Below are 8878 nucleotides of genomic sequence, written 5' to 3' on the forward strand. Positions count from 1 at the left end.
AGACTAAAGTATTAACAAAAAACCTAACAGATAAACAGAAAATTCAACTTTCTAAAATGACAAACCTTCAAATAGTTAAAAAAAGTCAAATATTTGGGTATTTATTTAACTGCAAAATATACCACATTAAAAGAAGATAATTATGAGAGATTAATGAAACAAATAAAAATAGACCTGGAAAGATGGGAAAATCTTCAATTATCACTCCTAGGAAGAATAGTGACGGTTAAGATGAACATTTTGCCAAATGTTTTTGCCTAATTTTTTTATTCCAAACAGTACCTATTAAACTTACTAAGATTTTTTTTTATGATTTAAATGCAATGATTTTAAGATTTATATGGCAAAGAAAGAAAGCCAGAATCAAATGTAAATTGTTACAAGAATCTAAGGATAGAGGGGGCTTTGGACTTCCAGATTAGAGACTTTATTATCAAGCAGCTATTCTGCTTTGGCTTTAAAGAATGGATTGTATTGAGAAATAAAAGATTGCTTTATTTAGAGGGACATGATCTTCAATTAGGTTGGCATGCTTTTATATGGTATGAGAAAACTAAAGCACATAAATACTTTCAAAACCATGCAATAAGAAACGTACTACTTTCAGAACAGGAGAAAATCAAACATAAAATATATATGAAAATACCTGAGTGGCTTTCAACAATGGAAGCATTTGCTTATCCAAATCTGATTAACTATGATAAACTGGTTAATTATAAAGATATTTTGGACAAAGAGGGAAAACTTAAGGACAGGCAAACTCTTTAACAGTCTGAGAGTCCTTCAAGTGCTTTTTTGCAAACTCCAAGCAGGCTTTCATATGTTTTGCACTGAGGAGAGGCTTCTGTCTAGCCATTCTGCCATAAAGCCCAGATTGGTGGAGGGCTGCAGTGATGGTTGTCCTTCTGGGACTCTGTCCCATCACCACACAGGATGTCTGGAGCTTAGTCATTGGGTTCTTGGTCACCTCTACACCAAGGTGTAGAAACACGTCAGCAACAATTGAGAGAAAAGGGAGGCATCTGAGCTAAATTTCAAGTGTTGTTGCACAGGGTCTGAATACTTATGCCAATGTGATATTCCATTTTTTTTCTTTTTAATAAATTTACAGACATTTCTAAACCTCTGTTTTCACTTTGTCATTATGGGGTACTGAGTGTAGATTAATGAGAAGAAAAAAATGAACTTCAACAACTGCAGAATCAGGCTGCAGCATAAACAAATTGACAAAAGTGAAGGGGGTCTGAATACTTTCTGAATGCACCATAGGTTGGAAAATTGCCAATTGGTGCAACAAATACAAAAATAGGTGTTATTTTGCAATTGTTCCTGCTAATAGTGGATTTTTCCTGACCTTTGCATTCTTTATCACTCATAGTTTCTGAGTCTTCAAAGGCAGCCCTACCTAAGCACATTTTAAGAGCCCGAACATATGGTGATAAGAGTGTGAGTTACTGTTGCCAGTACTTCCTCATCTAGGCAGGGCATACTAGCGGAAGTGGACAAAAATCTCCCTACCCACAGACTCCATCTGCTCTCCAGGTAGGAACATGAATCCAAGAGCATTCCCCCCCCCAAATCACACACTTGCTCATTCAGAGGGAGAACTAGCGGAGCAGCGACCATAATGGGTATCCTGGAAAGACTAGATCAAAGGTCCTCAAACTTGGCCACTTTAAGACTTGTGGACTTCAACTCCCAGAATTCCCCAGCCAGCCAACTCCCAGAATTCTGGGAGTTGAAGTCTACAAGTCTTAAAGTGGCCAAGTTTGAGGACTCCTGGACTAGATGTTTACAGAGAAATACCACTCTATCTTACTACTAGGGCTAAGTCTGAACTTGCTATTCACAATCCAATCTCTCACAACCTACATACTTCCAAATCTTTATTTCTTTGATTTATGCTAGTCATCTGTGTATTGATGATACTTCACTTAGATAAACAAATGACTTCTTACAGCATTTTTATATAAATGTTCAATAGTATATGGAGTAGATACTCAATACTGGAGCAACCACAGGTTTGATTGCTCTGCCTCTATTAGTGGATCTGCTTATTGAAGAAGGTGTTGAAACATTGTAAAATGGTTCCTTCAGTTTCTCAACCCATGTAGCCAGTCTACAAGGATAATAACAATAACAAAATGCTGCTTAGTTCACATGGCCGCAATGTTCTGTTCTGGATCTGAATCCTGATTGAAATTCTTATAGGATTCTCTGTGGCTGATTCATCACTGCCTTCTCAAAAGTTTTCACTGAAAAATGAAAATTGGAATCTGGGTATAGGTAGTGCAGTTTTGCTTAGAAGAGAGTTGGTCTCAAGAGAAGAGGCACCACTGTGTCCTTCAAGGCAAGTAGTATCTCATTTCCCTCCGAGAGGTATCAATCACTTTACAGATCTAGCTGCACATATTGCACCTGGCAACCTGGAAGAGCCAGAAGTGGCATGAATCCAATCCACAAGAGGCAAAGCTAATATTACCGAGCACCCTATCCATGTCTTCAGATTCCACCAACTCAAAAGAATATTGTGAAGCATCATCCCTTCTCACCTCACATAACTCTGTCTAGTTGGGCATTAGACCTAAGAGAATAAGAATGACTTTATCCTTAAAGAAGCCTGCAAGAACAGCAGAACAGCCTGCAGACAACTTGTCTTTCAAACCTATCCTAAAAGAATAAGATTTAGCCCAAGAAGGGGTGCCAGGCAAGAACTGGAGGGCAGAATAAAAATAATACACATGCTCTGTTGCTCTTCTTGCTGGCATGGAGGTCCAATTAAGGTATAAAATCTCATTCTTTTGCCATTGTTATTACAGGCATCTTTTAACATGCTTCTTCTCTCATAGCTCTTCAGAGAGCCAGGGAGTGGCTTGAGATTGTTGACCAGGAAGAGAACTTGTGGGAAAAAAATCATTCAGTACTTTGCTTGTCTTAATTTTATATATTTATTTATTCAATTTGTAAAGCTGCCCTTCTCAAACCACTGACTCTGGGCAGTCACCAGAATAAAAACAATTAAAACAGTCAAAATAATATAGAAAATAAATTAAATACAATTAGTATCTGACATATATTGCAGGTTTTAATAGAACCAAGAAATAGGGACTTCATGTACTCTGAACTTCAGGCCCAGGCACATAGCCAGCTCTTTAAGACCTTGGTAGAGATTGGCCAGGGCCAAGACAAAGATGCATGCCAAAGCCTTAGGAAATTCTCCAAGCACTCAGAAGAAGTTCTATGAGATATTTAGGGTGGACCATATTAACAGGTGTACTGTTAATAATTTACCCAGGAGTCAACCTCCAGCTTTTAAAATTTTTAGAGTTTTAAATGACTTTTACGATAGAGCGACTTTGCTCTCCGCCAGGAAGTGGGGAAAGGCTGACACGCCGTGTGGCCGATGCTGGGCCCGGTCACGAGATCGAGGAGCCGGGTGCAAAAGGCACCACTCCCACAAAAACAGCCACCCACTGATGGTTAGCCACCCTGACGAAGCCGGCAGGAGGCCGGCGAAAGCTAGGTGCTTTTAATTGTAAATAAACTGATTATAGTTTTTTATCTCCTGGTGGTCTCACGGTTGTGATTCTTTAGATATGAATTTACCCAGGAGTCAACCTCCAGCTTTTAAAATTTTTAGAGTTTTAAATGACTTTTNGAAGTCACATTCGTCATCTTCAGGCTGGTGTCTTCAGCTTCGTACTTCTGGGAGCTGAAGACACCAGCCTGAAGATGACGAATGTGACTTCGTCGAAACGTCGCCAAGACACTTCCAATTTTACACGGGAGAAAACCCGAATATCCAAAGACCTACATACAAACACCCGCGAAAACCTCAGAAAACATATATATATATATATATATAATGTAATTGGTTCCCAGTTGTAGTCATTTGTATTTATGTGTCACTCTGTGTGTGACACATAAATAAAATTTGTCTATGTTTGCATGTCTGAGAGAGAGAGAGAGAGAAAGAGAGAGAGAGAGAAAGACACACACACACAGAGAGAGAGACAGACAGACAGAGCAAGAGAGAGAGGAAGAAGGATAAAACTCCAGTATCCATAACTGGTTTTGGTTTGTTAGTGAGAAGGTATATAGCAGAATAATAATTTTGGAAGGTGACCATATTAACAGTTTCAAGTTGAGCACACCTAATAATAATTACCAATACAGTGTTTGGAATCTGTATTGGTAATTACTCAAGGGGTAAAATTGCTTGTATGCTCAAAGTCTTGCAACATGCAATAAAGGACAGATAAGAACAAGTCAAGGTTTACAGTTGCAATATAATTGTAATTGTATATTATTTCTGAATCAAACCCTGTAAGATGATAAGATCGTAAGAAATCAGCTAGTTTTCTAGAGCAAGGGTGTCAAACAGCTGGCCTGTGGGCTGGATGCATCATAACGAAACCTCGCCCACCCCATTGCCGGCAATGGCAAAAAAGTTGCGATACGTCGCGACATGTCATGTGACATTGCGAGTTTGACACCCCTGTTCTAGAATATTAACTACTGGGAGAAATTATATTTGCATTGTAGGATGTCTTCAAAGGAGATGAAGTAATAGAAACAGCAAAAGATCTGCAGAAAGCAAAATACAGCTCTGGACCATGGTGAAGCAAATGCCAGGGTGGTTTAGATGCTGGAGAACTGGACAAGAAGGATTTCTGAAGGGGTGAGAATAGTAAACTTGAATATAGTTGCAACAGGCAGGCGGGAAAAGTTGTTAACATGTAAGTGAGTGGTTCTCAACCTTCCTAATGCCGCGACCCTTTAATACAGTTCATCATGTTGTGGTGACCCCCAACCCCCCATCCAGCTGGCTGGGGAGGGGGGCAGGAAGGCCGCTCCACCGGCTCCACCCAGCCTGGTTGGAGAAGCACCATTCCTCTCCCTCTTTCTCTCTTTCTCTTTCCTCTCTCTCTCTTCTCTCTTTCTTTCCTCTTTCTCTTTCTCTTTCTCTTTCCTCTCTCTCTTCTCTCTCTTTCCTCTTTCTCTCTCTTTCCTCCCTCTTTCTCTTTCTGTTTCCTCTCTTTTCCTGTTTCTATCTCTTTCCTCTCTCTTTTCCTGTGTTTCTCTCTCTTTCCTCTCTCTCTCTCTCTTTCTCTCTTACAGCAGCATCGTCGGGGGTCCCCACCGCCCCCAGCCCAGCCTCTTCCACGTCCTCAGCTGAACGGGTGGGGAGGGGGAGCAGGACAGGAGGCAGCGGCTCCGGTGGTGGCGGCGATGGCACGGCTGCATCGTCGGGGGTCCCCACCCCCCCCCAGCCCAGCCGTCACCCCTGCCGGGACTCCACACTGCCCAGCCTCGCCCTCCACCCATCGATGGAGCCGCGGTGAGGACAGCGCCCGCCCAAGCCACCTTGGGGGCAGCAGGAGGAAGGAGAGGAGGAGGGCGAGGAAGCTGCCTAGGTTCAAATTCCATAAAGGGTGTGGCTAGCTGATGAGGGCCAATGAGCCTGAAATAGCTATACTAGTCTCCCACTTAATTTTATAACTCTTTGTCAGCAAAAAAAAAAATCTGAATTTGTAATGTATCACAGTAGTGACTTGAGCCTGCTTAATGCCCCTAGTATGGGGGGCTGCAAGGCAAAAGTGATTATAAAAAAAATAGAACTGCAGTATAGCAGTGAAAAAAAATGCCAAGGTGCAATCAATCAGACTGGTCTGTCTGAAAAACTTTCTGTATATACTCCCTTGACTCGGCTAACAAAGAGGGGAGGAGAGCAGCGAAGAGCCAGTGGCCTGGTGTTTAATACAACTGCCTAGCATGTAAGCTGCCTAGGTTCAAATCCCCATAGTGTGGCTAGCTGATGAGGGCTAATGAGCCTGAAATAGCTATACTAGTCTCCCACTTAATTTTCTAACTCTTTGTCAACAAAAAGAAATTATATATATGATTAAACTCCTTGCTTCCTTTCAATCTTTCAGTTTAGGTCAAAATAATTTTGGCTATTTGAGTGCACGTGTTTATATATTTTGTTTAAATTAACAAAATTGTATTCAATAAAGAGCAGAAGAAACATTTATTGTTGGGGGCAAGATTTAGTCCCAAAGAGTACAAAACTGGAATAATCACTTTCTTTAAAAGCAGTACTATAAAATAAAAAAATTAAACAAACCTTTTAATGTTTCTTATAAATTAGAACATTTCTGTCTTTTTTGCAACAAGCATACACAATGAATTATCAATCAGTCTGTCCAATTTCTCATTACAGTAAAAGAGTTTAATACCTATTTATCATCCACTGTAAACAGTAAAAGAACTTGACCTCCTGTGACATTACGGAATCCTGACAAATCAAGTTAGCTAAATCAAAATAAATTCATGCATATATACCTCCTACAGACATTGTTCATACAATGAGACAGGAATATATCTAGCTAAACAAGTCCATTGATTCAATATCTTCAATATGTGTCTTTAAATATTTGTACATGGAAGCACAATATTTTGAGTTTTCTTCTGGGCTCAATAGCAATAGCACTTAGACTTACATACCGCTTCACAATGTTCTACAGCCCTCTCTAAGCGGTTTACAGAGTCAGCATATTGCCCCCAACAATCTGGGTCCTCATTTTACCAACCTCAGAAGGATGGAAGGCAGAGTCAACCTTGAGTTGGTGAGAATCGAACTGCCGAACTTCAAGCAGTCAGCAGAAGTAGCCTGCAGAACTGCATTCTAATCACTGCGCCACCACGGCCACCAATACTTGCTTGGATAGCTGAAATTCTGATTCACATGTTCAAAATGCTCACATAGATAGTTCACTTCTATCTCTTCCTCCCAGTCACAGTCTCAAAATATAGCTGGAGAGAAGTTGAAGCCAGTTTTATAATTTTGATGCTTGAAGGTAGTGTGGTCTTGAATTAGTTTAACTTCGAAGAAGTGAAAGTTATTAAGAATGTTAAACTGTTGTTTTATTGGGCTGCTGAATAATATTTCTATGTTCCTACCACTGTATTTATTACATTGTGCATAGTAAACTGAATACTTGTGCAGTATATCCATGGTAACTTAGCAAGAATACAGTGAACAATATTTGATAGCTGCAAGTTCAGGGACAGCAGCAGAATCATTAAAACCTAGAGTGGCTCATTTAGATCAGCACATGCAAATGGCTCCAAATACAGGTTTAGTGCCCCAAATGCAGTGATGTGATCACAGTGGGTGTGATGGCTATCAGAACTTCGTCATAAGCACCTTTTGGGAGAGTATGTTGTAACTTGACGACTACCTGTACCTCCAAAACTCTTCATAAACAGACAAGTTCCAAATTGTTGGAATATAATTTAAATATAATTTAGTACTAACATATTTAAATCTTAATTTCCATCCAAGAATCTGGTCCTTCATTGTAGTAATAACTAATGAATAAGGAATTGTCAGTGGGCATGTTCAGAGCATATGCACTAATTGTAAAATATTCTAAGAATCTAAGTAGCCAGTGAATTTCCTTTGTAATATAATCAAGATGAAAAAAAGAATAGTTAACACTGACAAACTTTCTAAAGGATTATGATAATTCAACTATTAGTATTGTTTATTATTCTTGCAAGATTCAGGAATGTTGTTTTGTGTGTAAGCCCTTCTTTTGCAAACATACTTAAGGAATGACTGAGCTCCCCTGGGCAAAAGACCAGAGAGGAAAAATAAGGTTTTCTGAGAAAAAAAAATTGAGTTGCAGGGATGCTTTCATAAGAAACTTATCATATGCTTATTGTCAAGCCAATAAAATTGGCCATTAAATAGCAATCTGTGAACCCATTCATCTTATTTCTGACCTCTCAAAGCTCTCTTCTTTACTCAGCAAGAGCACAGCTCTTAAAAGTCTGGGTAGAACTTTTGGTTTCTAGGTTTCTAACCAGAAATGTTGTACAAAAGGCCTTAAGGAAATAAGGAATCAATGCAGAAACCTGGTTATATTGGCTTCCCAAATATTTTTTTCTTTGCATCTGGACTAGCTTAATTGTGGGGCAAGGTGAAGTGCACTGATTGCTCTTAGCCGATCGTCTTTCTTGAAAGCCAAAGTGGTAGATGCTATGCAGCTCATCTAAACTATCCTTCTGAGGTAATAGGCAAGTTTATCTCCCTGCTAATATTCCAGCAAGTTTCCATTTCAAACCCCCTTTCAGAATGGAATGGGGGGGGGGGAGTCCTGGGATGTCTTGTCCTAGGGTCAGCATCACCTTAGCACATGCTCTGATGTTTCACTGATCTGGAAAACTGAACAGAGTAAAAGGATCCTGGTAGCAACAAAAACTATATTAGGAGTATAATAAAAGTATATTTTGGGGGGAAAAGTTATATACTTACAACACTTAACATTAAAGAAGCTTCTTAAGTACTATTTACACAACTCTTGGCCATGCTCAGCTATACTAGACAGTAATTTCAGGCAGCTGATTTAAGGATATTTAGCAATATATTCTAGTGTGGTTTATTGATGTTTTCCCCCAGCATTTGTAAAGGGGTGCAGTCTATGAGATTATCTCAATTTTTGTTGCTAACTACCAAAGTTATTGTAGCAAAAGTCTTGGAAAATTAAAGGGCAACAATATTTAAATGTGGAAGAAATGTGGAAGAAAAATTAACATAACGTAGTCTTGAAGAATGCTTCAATAAAATATTGTTTTACTCACATGTGTCCTTATTTAGTTTAAAAAAAAATACCAACAGTATTCCTAATAGATTTCTGTCTACAGTATACAAATATCTTCTTGGACAGAAATATTAAATATTAAAATTGTATGACTCCCTTAAGAATTTTTAAAATATATTCATATATGCTCTGAAACTATGTCTTTATGCATAATTTCCCCCATCATCATCCTACTGAAACCTAATCTGTCTAATATCTATGTATATTTA

This window comes from Protobothrops mucrosquamatus, unplaced genomic scaffold (assembly GCF_001527695.2).
Source record: "Protobothrops mucrosquamatus isolate PMUCROS unplaced genomic scaffold, P.Mucros_1.0 scaffold448, whole genome shotgun sequence".
Classification (NCBI taxonomy): domain Eukaryota; kingdom Metazoa; phylum Chordata; class Lepidosauria; order Squamata; family Viperidae; genus Protobothrops; species Protobothrops mucrosquamatus.